Below are 16,525 nucleotides of genomic sequence, written 5' to 3'. Positions count from 1 at the left end.
CACGCTGAACACGAAATTATTCCCACACATATCATGTATTATTGGCTCAATGAGTTACCTGGTAATGACATTGTATTCTGCCACAAACTGATTTCAGGCAGGCAGACCACGAATAATGTCAAACCATACTCTTCCCAATATACTGCATGCCCCTATATACGCCGTCTTGAACAACTCCGCTACCCTAGACCAGGATCCAACAGAGTCCTGTATATGACTTATTTAACAGTGTATCACATTTACCCACAGGCATTTGCCCTGTGCCCTACACCATTGAGGTAGTCTACAAAAGAAACAAAGTAACGCGACGTACTCAGGAGCAAACACATTGTCTGATCCTGCTGTTTGAACATTAACAAGTCGGCATTTGTGACATTAAAAACCATGTACAACAAGTATTATATTTCCACATTTAACATAGTTCTATTTCATTTTATTTTACCATACTTACCAGGCGGGCTGGTCTGCGCTCTGTATCCCACGATGTTTGCTGCATCCTATAAATGCAAGATAATAATACATTCAGAATATACATATATTCACTTCCCAATCCCGCTACTTCAATCAATACGTTCACTTTTATGACACTATGAACGTACTTGTTACAAGCACCATATAATTCAGCCAATGCGCCTCCTACAACAACACTGTACTAATCCTTGGATGACATACCAGGATTTGACTACCATTTGAACAAGCACCTTTGATTGCACCGCACAAGGTGCGCCGATTATTGTCGACATACTTACCTTAGGGATGAACCTTGGGCTGCACCCAGGGTTACTGCCACTTCTAATGTGAGGCGCAGGAGAGCACACATACGGGGAGACTTATCTGCGCGCCAGTGGACCATTATTAAAACTGACTTATGCTTTTTCTCCTCTGCTTTCTCTCCTATGTCTTGTGATCATTTATGCCTATGACACCATTAATCAGGACATACAGACGGGCTCATCACGAACCCACCTGATATAATAATACACCGCTACTGCCTGACGATTACTGATAATGCGGCAAGTATAGAAATGAAGGCTGCCTGTACAACCCTGTTTTACAACAGAATAATGTGCTGAGTAGCACACACACGGGGCGATTTCTATCACAAGATGCATCCAATGTGATGCACAGGATAGCGTATACATGAGGCGATTTATTTGCCCCTCTTTGGACCACTACTACGCTCCAGTAAGTGAGGAATATGTCTCCCACCATGACCTACATACAGGAGCTTTCTCAAACCAATTTAGATACATTACGCTTCGGACAATGGGATACGCTAGTACAGCATTGACTCAATAAACCCTCCATTATCAGAATCTACCCCAAGACAACTCTGACCTATGCGCCTTCTTCGCTGCTTTCTTTCTTTCTTTTTTTTTTTTGTGGTCGTTGATGCCATGACATTATGACCTATCGGGGGGCTCAGACAAACACATTATGAGTCCACCTGAGAATGAGGCACACTGCTGGTGTTTGACTGTCACTCGCGGTGCGATAACTGCAATAATGAAGGTTGCCTTGGCAACCCTGATAAACTAAGAGAACACTGCGTAAGGTAGCACATACACGGGGCTACTTATGTCACTGCTGTACCCCATGCGAGGCACAGGGTAGCACACACACGGGGCGACTTACTGGCACCCCAGTGGACCAATGTCGTGCTCCAACAGGGAAGGAGTGTGTCTCTCCCTGAAACCGCGATATAGCAGCTCTGCGATCTTAGCCAAATATACTGCGTTCCGACTGATAGGGCATGCGAATACAGCACAGATTCATTAACTTCATAACTGTCAGGCTGCTTTGACCTATGTAATATATGCGAAACCCACCCTGAATCAACTTGATTTATGCCCTCTCTTTCTCCGCTGTCTCTGAGTGATCATTAATTTCATGACACCGTGAATTATCAGGAAATCCAGATAGGCATATTACTAACCCACGGGATACGACAGCATACCGCTAGTGTCCCACTGTCACTTATAATGCGGCACATGTAGAAATAATGAAACACCTTAGAACATTGCGCTAAGGACAAGTGTTTGGAAAAACACTGACAGTGGGTGTATACTCACGCATCATGCGTGACACCCAAACGAAATGACCAATAGCACCAAGGGATCTACATACACACTCCCTTTGGAATTTGCATACCATGAATATGCAGGGAGGAACTGGTATTTAAGGAGCTTCCGGCGGCTTGCCCGGTGGTCCTGAGGAAGCTTTTGCGAAAGCGTACGCTCGACTTAACTACACACCTAGTGTGTTTAATACCCCACTCTCCCCTCCCCACTTATCAATTGTAATTTTGAACTGTTGGCTGCTTTTGGGGTTACCGTTGGACACGGTCCCCTACCTAAAGACACTGACTCGGTATCTGGCGCCAGAACCAGTAGTGTCCCTGTTTGTTCTCAACCCACCTGAGCGAGGGAGTGCATGCAGGCACCCCTTAGACGCAGCTCGGTGGGAGAACACAGGACGTGATATCACTGGCTCCAGCAAGCCAGCAGCAACGCTGAGACGGAACTGTGTCCGTGCTCAGGCGTCTGCTAGCGGCTGCTAGAGAGAGCCCAGGGTTTATTGGAAAATTGTAGACTATTGTAGCAACCCTGATCCACGTTATAACCCAATGTTAATAATAACATAGCTGAACAGCAACATAATTTGAGTCATTTGGGAGACTAGACAGTGGGGTATCCACTAGGTGAAGGATTTTTATCCTTTTTTATACCACTAAATGTTTGTCTCATGTCTTGTCTTATTTTCTTTTATATTTCGCAACTATTTTTAATGAATTAAATAAAAGTGACGTTTTACAAACACATTTCTCTCTCCAGGTGCACCATAAAAAGACACTCTTTTCTCTTCAAATAAACTTGTCCCTTTCGTGTCTATGGTAGCACACCCTCGTACTTACTAATAAATCGAGTGTTGATCATATACAATGAGGGTCCATTTTTGAATGTAAATCAATTTAAATCTGTGCGACTGATTACACCTCTTTCAAGCTCCCTACCAAGTTTATGGTGAGTGTTCTCACCCTCTGCCAGTCAGCACGGCACAATTGTGTTAAATTCTTACTTGTTTCACCATAATTATTAACTCAGGTGCAAGGCACCGTGTAGCTCCTATCCCCCCAAAAAAAACGTTGATTATAGCATGTCACTTTTTCCAAACATGGCAACAGCCTCAACTACGTTTAGCCTCAGCCAAGAGCTGAATGATAGGCAAACTAATTTCAGGAAATGCCTTGAGAACATGTTGGAAAAAGACATTACACACATGGACACTAGGCAGGAAGATTGGATGAATGATCTTTATAATCTCAAAACGGCTCTTGTGAAACAAACAAAGGCGTTTTGGAATAAAGCCACTTTCGAGACCTACATAAAACAACAGATCACCCCTAGAGGCCTCCGGCCCAAAATCTTCCCATCCTTTGAACTCGCCGATGATTCTTTAAGAATCGAGTGGGAGAAAACTCTAACAACTTGCTCACTCGGCCTCATTAATATACTGGTCAGGCATGATGAGATAATGCTAAACAAACATGCACAAGAGATAGCAATACTCAGTGAGAAACTGAAAGGTTTTGAAAAACTGGAGAAATTCCAGAAAACATATCATAGGATCAAAACCGAACTAGACAACATAGAAAAGGAAATTATTAGCAGAAAAAAGAATAAATTACAAAGAGACCAGCATGATTTCCAGACAAGTAGAGCGTACAGGTGGAACTTTACACAAAAAAGAAAAACCCAAGACACTGCCCGAGGGTACACCACCTCTGAAATTGACTCCTCAGAGAGTGAGCAATCAGACATTTCATATGCTGCAAGATCAAGACGGGATTTTTTAGGGGTCAGTCCCAGGGATATGAGGGAGAACCTGGGACGAGACGTAGGAGGACAAGGAGGGGGAAGAAGAGGAAAGAGAGGACCAAGAGAATGGAGAGAAGATCAGAGGGAGACAAGGCGGTATCGGAGATAACATCTACCGACTCCCTCAGAATCATTAATCTCACTACCCATTCCCTAACAGAGGCACAAACATCTATACTTAATAAAGGCCTCAGTTTCTCCCCCACAAAGAATTTGGATCGTTTTGAGTGTGAAAAAGATCTCCACCTCTACGTTAGGAAACTCTTGCTGAAGAAATTTTTCAAAAAAAGACAAGAAAACACAATCAGCACAGATGAGCACGATACTGCAGATGTCTGCATTGACCCATCACAAACCCGCATAGATCAATTCTTTGATAGCAATGACAGAGAGATGCTCAGGATCCTTGAGGATCTCTCAGAGGAATGTGATGATGAACTTTGTGATACCCCATCCCATGATAGGGCAGGAGTCGACACCACCAGACTGAAGAAAAAGTCTACCTTTCTTCCTGATGTGTCAATATGTCCACAAATAAGGGTGTTCTTGGAAATGGTCAGTAGAGACCTTGATAAGATTGAAAACAATAAACCTTACTGCCACTACAATGATAATATCTCCATGGCAGAGAGGGAAGCACTCAAAGAAATCAGGGAATGGGGGGACACTGTCGTGAAACCATCCGACAAAGGAGGAAATATCGTACTATGGGCCACTGACATGTACAAAAAAGAATTAAAGCGACAACTGGATGACACATCCTGCTATAAACTACTCACTTTCAACCCCACCAACGATTACCTGGAATTGTATCAAAAAATCTTAGACCAGGCCAGACGAGAAGGGATAATAACCAAATCGCAATACGAATTCTTGGAAGTGAAAACGGTGAGAATTCCAACTTTGTACCTCCTTCCCAAGATTCATAAATGTGAATCAAACCCACCTGGCAGGCCAATTATATCTGGCATAGGGGGCCTTACAGAAAAAGCGAGTGAGTTTGTCGACTTCCACCTAAGGAAATATGTTACCAGCCTGCCCTCGTATGTACGTGATACTATGGACGTGCTCCAAAAAATACAAGACATAGTACTCAGCCCAGACTCATGGCTAGTCACCTGTGACGTTGAAAGCCTGTATACCAGTATTAAACATCATAATGGTATACAGGCTGCAGAATATTTCCTCAGTATGGAGCGTGACACCCCTCTGAATTCATTCATTACCAGACTGTTACGCTTTGTCTTATACCGAAACTACTTTGTATGTGAGGACCGCTTCTACCTCCAGGTGCAGGGGACTGCGATGGGGAGCACTTGTGCCCCCACGTATGCAAACCTGTACCTGGGGTGGTGGGAGCGGGAACATGTATTCACAGAGATCAATGAACAATACACCGAACATATTTTAATCTGGTTACGGTACATTGATGACCTGTTCATCATATGGCAAGGTGAAATCAAATTGTTCACAGACTTTATTGACAAATTGAACAATAATGATTTGAATTTGAGATTGACATATCACACCAGCCAGAAGGAAGTGGAATACCTGGATCTCCGCATCTGCGTCGAGACAAATGGGTCAATCACTACTGATTTATTTCGCAAAACAACGGCGACAAATTCCCTACTACATAACAGTAGTGCCCACTTCCCCCCGGTCCTCAAAGGACTCCCCAAGGGGGAATATCTGAGGACGAAGCGTAACTGTTCCAATGAAGAAACATACGATAAGAGGGCCAATGAATTGGACATCAGACTCCTAAATAGGGGCTATAGTAGGAGATCCATACGCAAAGCTAGAAGGGACACCAGCAGCTACAACCGAGAACGCCTACTTGTTCCCAACAAACGTAAAACAACAGATTCACACGATAAAATTCGATTTATCGGAACTTTTTGCCAGGAATGGCGTGAAATTCAAAATGCACTGAACAGACATTTGAACATCCTTAAGACCGACAAAGACCTGGATGAAATCCTGGGCAATCAAGTGGATATAAGTTGGAGAAGGTGCAGTAATCTCAGAGACCAATTGGTCCATAGCCACTTTGAGAACAAGAAAGCCAAGCCCAAAATCACTAAGAAAGGGTCATTCAAATGTGGCACGTGCAAGATTTGCCCACACATGATACAACAAAATGGGTACACTGATAAATTTGGCAAGAACTGGAAAATCAAACAATACATCACATGTGATACCGCAGGGGTTATATATAATTTACAATGCCCCTGTGGGAAAAATTATATTGGAAAAACCAAAAGACCCCTAAAAAAACGCTTGTCGGAACACCTAACAAGCATCAGGAATGCGGAAAGGGATCGACAACAAGGGAAAACCCTTACACCAGTAGCCAAACATTTTTTAAGATACCATCATGGCAGTACCAGTGGCCTTAAAGCATATGGCATGATCCAGGTATCCTTGGGCATCCGGAGGGGAGACTGGGATAGGGAGCTCCTAAAGCAGGAGACCAGACTCATCTTTTTAATGGGGAGCATGTCCCCTAAAGGTCTCAACGAAGAGAATAACTATATGGTTTTTCTCTGAACACTTATCCCTTAAGACATACCAGTGGAACACCATGGACATCCATTAACCCATCCTCCCTAATACAGACACATGGCTAACAAGAAGAGTCGCCTGGCATGGTACTCATCTCATCGCTCAATTCAAAGCAGACCTATCCTTGAACCTATGTGATATCACCTGACCCCTACGGGTCAAGACTCTAACACCAGTATATTTAACTTATATACACTTATTCGATACTTTTAGTATCTCACTCCTTGCCACCACTCCCCAACCAGGGAGAATACACTCATCTTAGACCCCCTCTGCAAAAGGGAGTCACACCCACAAAGGACACAGCAGAAATGCTAATTTCCGTCATTTTTCACTTTTTCATACTCACAGTTTATCATATTTCTTTTCACTTTAATTCATTGTACCTTACATTCACTAACTCGTGAACCCACTCAGACGAATACCTGTATATACCTACAGTACCCCTCTGTATCACGTGTGTTATGTTCTTCACATTTTTTATAAGTTTCACCCATTTTTCTTTATTAATTTTTCACTGTTTTTTCACACCTCACTACCCCTACATCACAAGTACACGCTGAACACGAAATTATTCCCACACATATCATGTATTATTGGCTCAATGAGTTACCTGGTAATGACATTGTATTCTGCCACAAACTGATTTCAGGCAGGCAGACCACGAATAATGTCAAACCATACTCTTCCCAATATACTGCATGCCCCTATATACGCCGTCTTGAACAACTCCGCTACCCTAGACCAGGATCCAACAGAGTCCTGTATATGACTTATTTAACAGTGTATCACATTTACCCACAGGCATTTGCCCTGTGCCCTACACCATTGAGGTAGTCTACAAAAGAAACAAAGTAACGCGACGTACTCAGGAGCAAACACATTGTCTGATCCTGCTGTTTGAACATTAACAAGTCGGCATTTGTGACATTAAAAACCATGTACAACAAGTATTATATTTCCACATTTAACATAGTTCTATTTCATTTTATTTTACCATACTTACCAGGCGGGCTGGTCTGCGCTCTGTATCCCACGATGTTTGCTGCATCCTATAAATGCAAGATAATAATACATTCAGAATATACATATATTCACTTCCCAATCCCGCTACTTCAATCAATACGTTCACTTTTATGACACTATGAACGTACTTGTTACAAGCACCATATAATTCAGCCAATGCGCCTCCTACAACAACACTGTACTAATCCTTGGATGACATACCAGGATTTGACTACCATTTGAACAAGCACCTTTGATTGCACCGCACAAGGTGCGCCGATTATTGTCGACATACTTACCTTAGGGATGAACCTTGGGCTGCACCCAGGGTTACTGCCACTTCTAATGTGAGGCGCAGGAGAGCACACATACGGGGAGACTTATCTGCGCGCCAGTGGACCATTATTAAAACTGACTTATGCTTTTTCTCCTCTGCTTTCTCTCCTATGTCTTGTGATCATTTATGCCTATGACACCATTAATCAGGACATACAGACGGGCTCATCACGAACCCACCTGATATAATAATACACCGCTACTGCCTGACGATTACTGATAATGCGGCAAGTATAGAAATGAAGGCTGCCTGTACAACCCTGTTTTACAACAGAATAATGTGCTGAGTAGCACACACACGGGGCGATTTCTATCACAAGATGCATCCAATGTGATGCACAGGATAGCGTATACATGAGGCGATTTATTTGCCCCTCTTTGGACCACTACTACGCTCCAGTAAGTGAGGAATATGTCTCCCACCATGACCTACATACAGGAGCTTTCTCAAACCAATTTAGATACATTACGCTTCGGACAATGGGATACGCTAGTACAGCATTGACTCAATAAACCCTCCATTATCAGAATCTACCCCAAGACAACTCTGACCTATGCGCCTTCTTCGCTGCTTTCTTTCTTTCTTTTTTTTTTTTGTGGTCGTTGATGCCATGACATTATGACCTATCGGGGGGCTCAGACAAACACATTATGAGTCCACCTGAGAATGAGGCACACTGCTGGTGTTTGACTGTCACTCGCGGTGCGATAACTGCAATAATGAAGGTTGCCTTGGCAACCCTGATAAACTAAGAGAACACTGCGTAAGGTAGCACATACACGGGGCTACTTATGTCACTGCTGTACCCCATGCGAGGCACAGGGTAGCACACACACGGGGCGACTTACTGGCACCCCAGTGGACCAATGTCGTGCTCCAACAGGGAAGGAGTGTGTCTCTCCCTGAAACCGCGATATAGCAGCTCTGCGATCTTAGCCAAATATACTGCGTTCCGACTGATAGGGCATGCGAATACAGCACAGATTCATTAACTTCATAACTGTCAGGCTGCTTTGACCTATGTAATATATGCGAAACCCACCCTGAATCAACTTGATTTATGCCCTCTCTTTCTCCGCTGTCTCTGAGTGATCATTAATTTCATGACACCGTGAATTATCAGGAAATCCAGATAGGCATATTACTAACCCACGGGATACGACAGCATACCGCTAGTGTCCCACTGTCACTTATAATGCGGCACATGTAGAAATAATGAAACACCTTAGAACATTGCGCTAAGGACAAGTGTTTGGAAAAACACTGACAGTGGGTGTATACTCACGCATCATGCGTGACACCCAAACGAAATGACCAATAGCACCAAGGGATCTACATACACACTCCCTTTGGAATTTGCATACCATGAATATGCAGGGAGGAACTGGTATTTAAGGAGCTTCCGGCGGCTTGCCCGGTGGTCCTGAGGAAGCTTTTGCGAAAGCGTACGCTCGACTTAACTACACACCTAGTGTGTTTAATACCCCACTCTCCCCTCCCCACTTATCAATTGTAATTTTGAACTGTTGGCTGCTTTTGGGGTTACCGTTGGACACGGTCCCCTACCTAAAGACACTGACTCGGTATCTGGCGCCAGAACCAGTAGTGTCCCTGTTTGTTCTCAACCCACCTGAGCGAGGGAGTGCATGCAGGCACCCCTTAGACGCAGCTCGGTGGGAGAACACAGGACGTGATATCACTGGCTCCAGCAAGCCAGCAGCAACGCTGAGACGGAACTGTGTCCGTGCTCAGGCGTCTGCTAGCGGCTGCTAGAGAGAGCCCAGGGTTTATTGGAAAATTGTAGACTATTGTAGCAACCCTGATCCACGTTATAACCCAATGTTAATAATAACATAGCTGAACAGCAACATAATTTGAGTCATTTGGGAGACTAGACAGTGGGGTATCCACTAGGTGAAGGATTTTTATCCTTTTTTATACCACTAAATGTTTGTCTCATGTCTTGTCTTATTTTCTTTTATATTTCGCAACTATTTTTAATGAATTAAATAAAAGTGACGTTTTACAAACACATTTCTCTCTCCAGGTGCACCATAAAAAGACACTCTTTTCTCTTCAAATAAACTTTACCATTAGAGATACTCTACCCATAGTGAAAGTCCACCTTGCTTTGTTTGAAAAATTGTTCCGCAGTCAATTTTATCATCAATCAATAAGTTTTCGACAAATTATTCATCATTGATGTGGGTGTACGGGAAAAAGGTCAAATACATGTTGATACCCTTTTGAAGTTTTGCGTTGTTTGCTTTTACCACCGTCTTCTACCGTGCGTCTCTCACTGGCCCCCAGCAGGAAGCTGTTCCACGGAAGCAGTGCCACGGTGGAAGGTAGAAGGGGGAAGCCCCAACGCTGTAATGTCCCACCGGGAGGGAGCTGTCAATGAGGGAAAGCCACCTCACTGCAGTGCCCTGGCGGACTGGTGAAGCCGCCAGCACTTCAATTTCCCCTGGTGGGAGGGGGAGCAAGGAAGCGGGCAGTACTGAAGTGCCATTGCACGCACCGGTCCGATATTTCATATGGTTCTTTAAAATAAGTGCGCACAATATATGTGCAGCATTCGCAGTGACAGGCATGGTCGAAGGGAGAGCGCACTCTGGCTGTCTATGTGAGGATGCTGTGACCCATTCTCCATTCTATTGCGTTAACTCATGTTAAAGAACCATATGAAAAATATGACAGCTCTGTGCAATGGCAGAGGATGTGTGGACAAGTCAACCTGCCCTTCACACAGACGCCGCGCCGCTGCCCAAAACTACTGTGTATTCCGGGCTACCTGACAGGGAGCCTTGCGGGGAATATACAGTACTGTACTATGTACCGGCGGAGGGCAGATGGGGATTGATAGTTTTCCACCTGCCTTGCCACTCCTGCTCAGTCAGGGGGGCCCGGTGGGAGAATGGGAGTCGGCCAGCGCTGGTGCTGGTTAGTGAGGATGGAGGAGGAGAGGCGAGCGCTGTCGCTGCTCAGTCAGGGGGGAAAGGGGAGTCGGGCAGCGCTTGCGTAGGTTAGTGAGGGAGAAAGGGGAGTGCTTCCGCTACTCACGCAGGAGGTGGAGAAGGGGAGTCGGGCAGGGGGGTAGGGAAGAGTGCGAAGCCATAGAGCGCTCACCTCCGGGGGCTACCCTGTTATCTCACCCGTCAGTGTCCGTCTTACCTGATCCCCAGGTGGCACTGCCTACTGCGCTCGATCCCCGCTGGCTGGAGGCATATAAAAAAAATGAAGGGTTTGGTTGGTAGAGGTGCTGGGGCGCAACTGCATACAGGTGGATGGCAAATGAACATGCCACTTGACCTCCCCCTCCCACATGCGGCACTCGACCCCCTCTGCCCTCCGCCACTCACGGAACCCCCCGCCCTTGCAGAACTCAAACTCTCCCTGATGGGGGTGGTGTCAGCATGGGGTCATTGTCTCCATGGTGGTGGTCCAGATACACCCTCATCCATTTGAACAGCGGCAATGGGGCAGAGAATGTTTTTCGCAAAATGGCCGCAGCCAGCCAATCACGGCTAGCTGTGTCATTGCCCCACCCCCTAGAGCTGGCTATATTAGCCAGCTCCAGACAGGGAGCAGCCAGTCCGTCGGCGACGGAGTAGCAGCGAAGAGCTCCGGAAGAACAAGCCCTGGGAGGTGGCAGCCCCCAGGTGAAGAACACAGATGAAGTGGCAGAAGCCCTGGGAAGCAGCGGCCTTGCAAAAGAGCTTCAAAGGCCGCTGCCCCAGGTGAAGAACACAGATGAAGAGGCAGAAGCCCTGGGAAGCAGTAGCCTTGCAAAAGAGCTTCAAAGGCTGCTGCCCCAGGTGAAGAACACAGATGAAGAGGCAGAAGCCCTGGGAAGCAGCGGCCTTGCAAAAGAGCTTCAAAGGCCGCTGCCCCAGGTGAAGAACACAGATGAAGAGGCAGAAGCCCTGGGAAGCAGCGGCATTGCAAAAGAGCTTCAAATGCCGCTGCCCCAGGTGAATACTCCGCAGAAGCCCCCCTGGGTGAAAGCAAGATTGAATTTAATAAAATATTTCAAAACCTGTGTTTGTGTTTTTATTTTAATATTTTTTTACAGGGGGTCTATAGGTACTAGTGGGCCTTTAACGCTCCACATGCTGGTACCTGTGGTTCACCCAAGTACCAGCATGTGGGGCAGGCTTGCTGGGACCTATAGTCCTACTGTAAAAGACAATATTCCTGTTTAAACAAGCTATCAACCCTGCACCCACTGCCCAGGGGTGCAGGGGATAGCAACGGGCTTGAGGCCAGGCCTGGGGTGCCCTTGATAGGGGGGAGGATTTTATTCAGGGGTCCCCACCTCCCCAAAATGTCCCGACCTGGCCTGACTAGTTAGGGTTGGTAATGCTTTTGCCACGGGACCCCATCAAGTGTGTCCCCTGGCTATGGCATTACACTCCCTGCTAGTGGAGCCTGGTGCTGGTTCCCAAAATACGGGGGACCCCCTATTAAATTTGTCCACTGTAATTTGGAAACCAAGGCCAGCTCAAGTGCCTGGTGCTGGTCCCCAAAATACGGGGAACCCGCACTGATTTTAGGAACCAGGACCACGATCATGCTTGTGGGGGGGGGGACCCCACACCATTTTGCTTTCATTATTTATCTAATATGAAAGAAGATGACACTTTACCTGCCTCGAATATATATATATATATATATATATATATATATATATATATATATATATATAGAAGCGGTATTCAATCAATAGCATGAAAGAAGACTGGAGGCGGCACTCTCAGTAAAAGGTAACGGTGTATTAAAACATCAAAAACATCAAAAACACAGTGGAAAAAATCACAGTGTAAAACGTGTCAGCATATTGTGTCGACCGTTTCGGAGCATTCGCTCCTTCCTCAAGACTGCTGGCTGTGCAGTAACTTTCAAACGAAAAATGGTGTGCAGAAAACAACAGACATGAAAAACAACTTGATTTAAATAGGGAAACACACTTACGTGATGTAGGACCCGTTCTGCAGGGAGGATGCAGCTTCCGGCTGCGTGTGCACGTGACAGCTGACGTTATGCCGCCCGTTGCCTAGGTGACCGGCCGGCGTCTGTTTCCCCCAGCAGACGGGAAGAGTGAAGGGACAATCTCTGCGTGCTTGGTGATCTGTAGCGCGTACAGGGATACACAGAGTTAGTGATGCCGTGTATAGAAAAAAGGCAATGATTAGTATAGTGACAAAGTGCGTAATTATAAAAGGTTAAAATTAGGGAATCCACTGCATCTGGGTACAGCCTGTATGTGGTTCATGTGTGTTAATCACGTTAGTGTGTTTACACAAAGATATATATAAGACAGCGCTGCTATATATACATTATCATCTGGTCGCTGTCAATTCTATTTTACACATACATTTTACACATACATATTCAACAGCATAGTGGATTGCAAAGATACATCTTTTGTTTGGTACATATAGATGGATGCACGGTATGCATATACTAACATATATTGGCATACTCCGTTTTTAAAGGGCTCCTAAGTGTACACCAGTCGACACTCGTGTCGATTATGACAGGAAACAATTATTAATTTAATGTTTTAGGGTAATAGACCTACTAGACACAATTAGAAGGGGTCTAAGATCTATAAAAAGCTTTTTAAAGACATTTTAGAAAGATGCGTTAAAGAAATATATTTAAGGAAGTTTTCTCATTTAGACCATGCGGTGCTACTGAATTTAAAACATGAATCCAGTAGGTTTCGCGTTGGAGAAGAGTTTTGAGCCTGTTACCACCTCGAACAGGTGGGGGGACATGTTCAACTATTTGATGTCTTAAATCGGCCAGTGAGTGTTGTTGGGCCTTAAAGTGGCGGGCCACCGGCTGGTCAATATCTTTGCCAGCCAGACAATTTTTAATGGCTGACCGGTGGGCCGTTGCTCGTTCTCGGAAGGGTCGGCTAGTTTGGCCAACATATATAAGTGCACACGGGCACTTAATAATGTATACCACGTGGGCCGTAGTGCAAGTGACAACCTGTTTAATTTTGTAGCAGCGGCCAGTTTTGGGGTGAGTGAACTCCGGGCCAGTGTCCATATGGCTACATGCAATGCATGTTGGACACCTGTAGCATCCTGGGGCTTTGACCTGGGTGTTATTAGGGACGATTGGAATGAGGTTCGTTTTTACCACCAGATCTCGTATATTTCGTCCCCTTTTAAAGCTGGGCATTAAGGAGGTCTGTGAAAAACATGGGAGGTCACGATCACTAGTGACCAATGGCCACGTGGCTCTTAGGACCCGTGGTAGGGCCGCACTAGTAGATGAAAAGGTGGTCACAAGTGGTATGCGCTTGCTGGTATCTTTTTTACTATTGCTAGATAGTAGTTGATTTCTAGGAATGTTGAGTACCTCCTGTTTTTGTTTATTAAGTATTCTGTAGTCATACCCACGTTCAAGGAATTTTTTAATAACCACATTGAGAGCCTCATCTAGTTGGTCATGGTCGCTGGTGATCCGCGCAATGCGCAGCATCTGGGACCGCGGTAGGCCCTTCTTCAGACTTGGCGCGTGGTGACTGCCATGGTGAAGAAGGGTGTTACGGTCCGTTGGTTTGGTGAAAACCGTAGTTTGAATTTTACCCTCCGTCAGGTGTATAGACACATCTAGATAATTAATGGTTGAGGGATGGCATTGCATTGTTAATTTAATAGGGTTGTCAAGAGCATTAATATTGTTAACAAGCGTAATGAGGGCCTCCTTGCTGTCACCCCAAATCAACAATAAATCGTCGATGTATCGACAATAAAATAATATATTTTTTGAAATGTTGGATTGTGTGAAGAAAAAGTTGGATTCTTGAAAAAACATAAAGACATTAGCTAGCGATGGAGCCACATTGGACCCCATCGCACAGCCGGTTAACTGTAAATAAAAACAACTGTTGTGAAGAAAATAATTTTTGGTGAGAATAAATTCCAGTAGTTCGAGGAACAGTGGAATGTCCAAACCATCGAATCCATTGGAGACGAGGAAAGATCTCATGATAGCAAGTCCTTGTGTGTGGGGGATGACTGTATAAAGATTAGAAACGTCCATTGTGCATAATAATGAATGAACCGGGATATTCTGTAGCTGTTGAAGTTTGATGAGGAGTTGAGTAGTGTCCTTTAGGAAGTGGGGTTGTGACATGACAAGTGGTTGGATAAGTGTATCCAAAAATTGAGATATAGGTTGACAGAGGGAGTTGCGGGCGGAAATGATGGGGCGGACCGGGGGGTTATTGCTGTCTTTGTGAATCTTCGGAATGGAGTAGATGACAGGGGTGATGGGAAACTCGGAGGACAAGGTTTTATGGGTCTTTTTGCTTATATGACCTTCTTCCAAGGCATGTTTGAGAATAGCATCCAGTTGTTTCTTAAAGGTAGATGTTGGGTCACCCGATAGCTTCCTGTAGGTGGTGGCATCGGCCAAATGGGTATCCAGGTTTTGGATATAGATGGCACGATCCTGGACCACTATGCCACCACCTTTGTCCGCAGGTCGTACAATTATATCGTCTCTTTTAGACAATGATTGCAACGCCAGTTGTTCACCCTTTGATAGGTTATGGTGGTGTCGTGGCTGGACTTTATCCAGTTGAGAAATGGATGAGTCCAGTAACCGGGATAATGTACGTAAAGATGAATTCTGAGATGGCGGATCAAAGGTGGATTTGCTGTGTTGTCGCAGGAATTCTTGATGTTTGTCTGGAATCATGGGCACCGTCTGGTGTTGAAAAAATTCTTTAATACGTAAATTTCTATTAAAACGATGGAGGTCTATTTTCCATTCGAAATCTTTGTGGCGATTGGTGGGGACGAAGGATAGGCCCCTGGAGAGGACACTGTGTTCGAGGTCTGATAAGGGAGTGGACGACAGATTAAAGATCAATTCTTCCGTTTGTTGATGGGCGGTTTGGTGGAGCCTTTGCGTTTGGCCTCCGCGGCGGGTGGGTCTGGCACGGAACCCCCCGTACGGGCCCTGGTGGCACGGCCTAAAGGGATCCTTGCGGATGATGTCGAAGGCTCGTCAGAATCAACAAACGCGAAGTCACTGTCGCTATTGGAACCGGCTGGGTCACGTCTCGGCTTCCACTGTTGTTGGGGGCGACCTTTGTATCTGGTGTTATTAGATTGTGTGCCGCTGAGCCAGCGGTACACACGCGCTTCTTCATAGTCACTTTGTACGGTGACCAATTTTTTCTTTTTAAAGCGCTCCAGGTCCACTTTGTAAGTGGCGACTTGGTTCTCCAATTTAGCCCACAGGGCAGAGTGTTTTTTATCTTCCAGCGTGCTTTTATGCAGCGTTTTGAAGGAAGCTATCTTTGATCTGGTGGAGTGGAGAGATTTACCGGCTTCCTCGATCACAAGGATCATAAGATCCATGCTACATTTATTTAACACCGAGATCCATTTATAGCAAAATTCTGCGCTGTTACGCCCTATGGTGGGCGTGTTGGAGATTCGGAAGCCCCGAGGTATTTGAGCCTGTCGGTAATATTGGGACAGTGAGGTCCCATGCAGAAGACAGTCAATCTCCTTTTTTTGCATTTTTAGGAGAGCATGATAGATGTCATCAGGGGTATCTGTCGTTAACTCCGTAGCATCAGGTTCATCAAACAGAATTACCTTTTACTGAGAGTGCCGCCTCCAGTCTTCTTTCATGCTATTGATTGAATACCGCTTCTATACCTATTTGTGGAAGGCACCCCCTTGCTGATCAGATGTAC

This window comes from Crinia signifera, chromosome 8 (genome assembly GCF_055691185.1).
Source record: "Crinia signifera chromosome 8, ASM5569118v1, whole genome shotgun sequence".
NCBI lineage: Eukaryota > Metazoa > Chordata > Amphibia > Anura > Myobatrachidae > Crinia > Crinia signifera.
The sequence above is the reverse complement of the archived record's forward strand: the minus strand, read 5'-3'. Positions refer to the sequence as shown.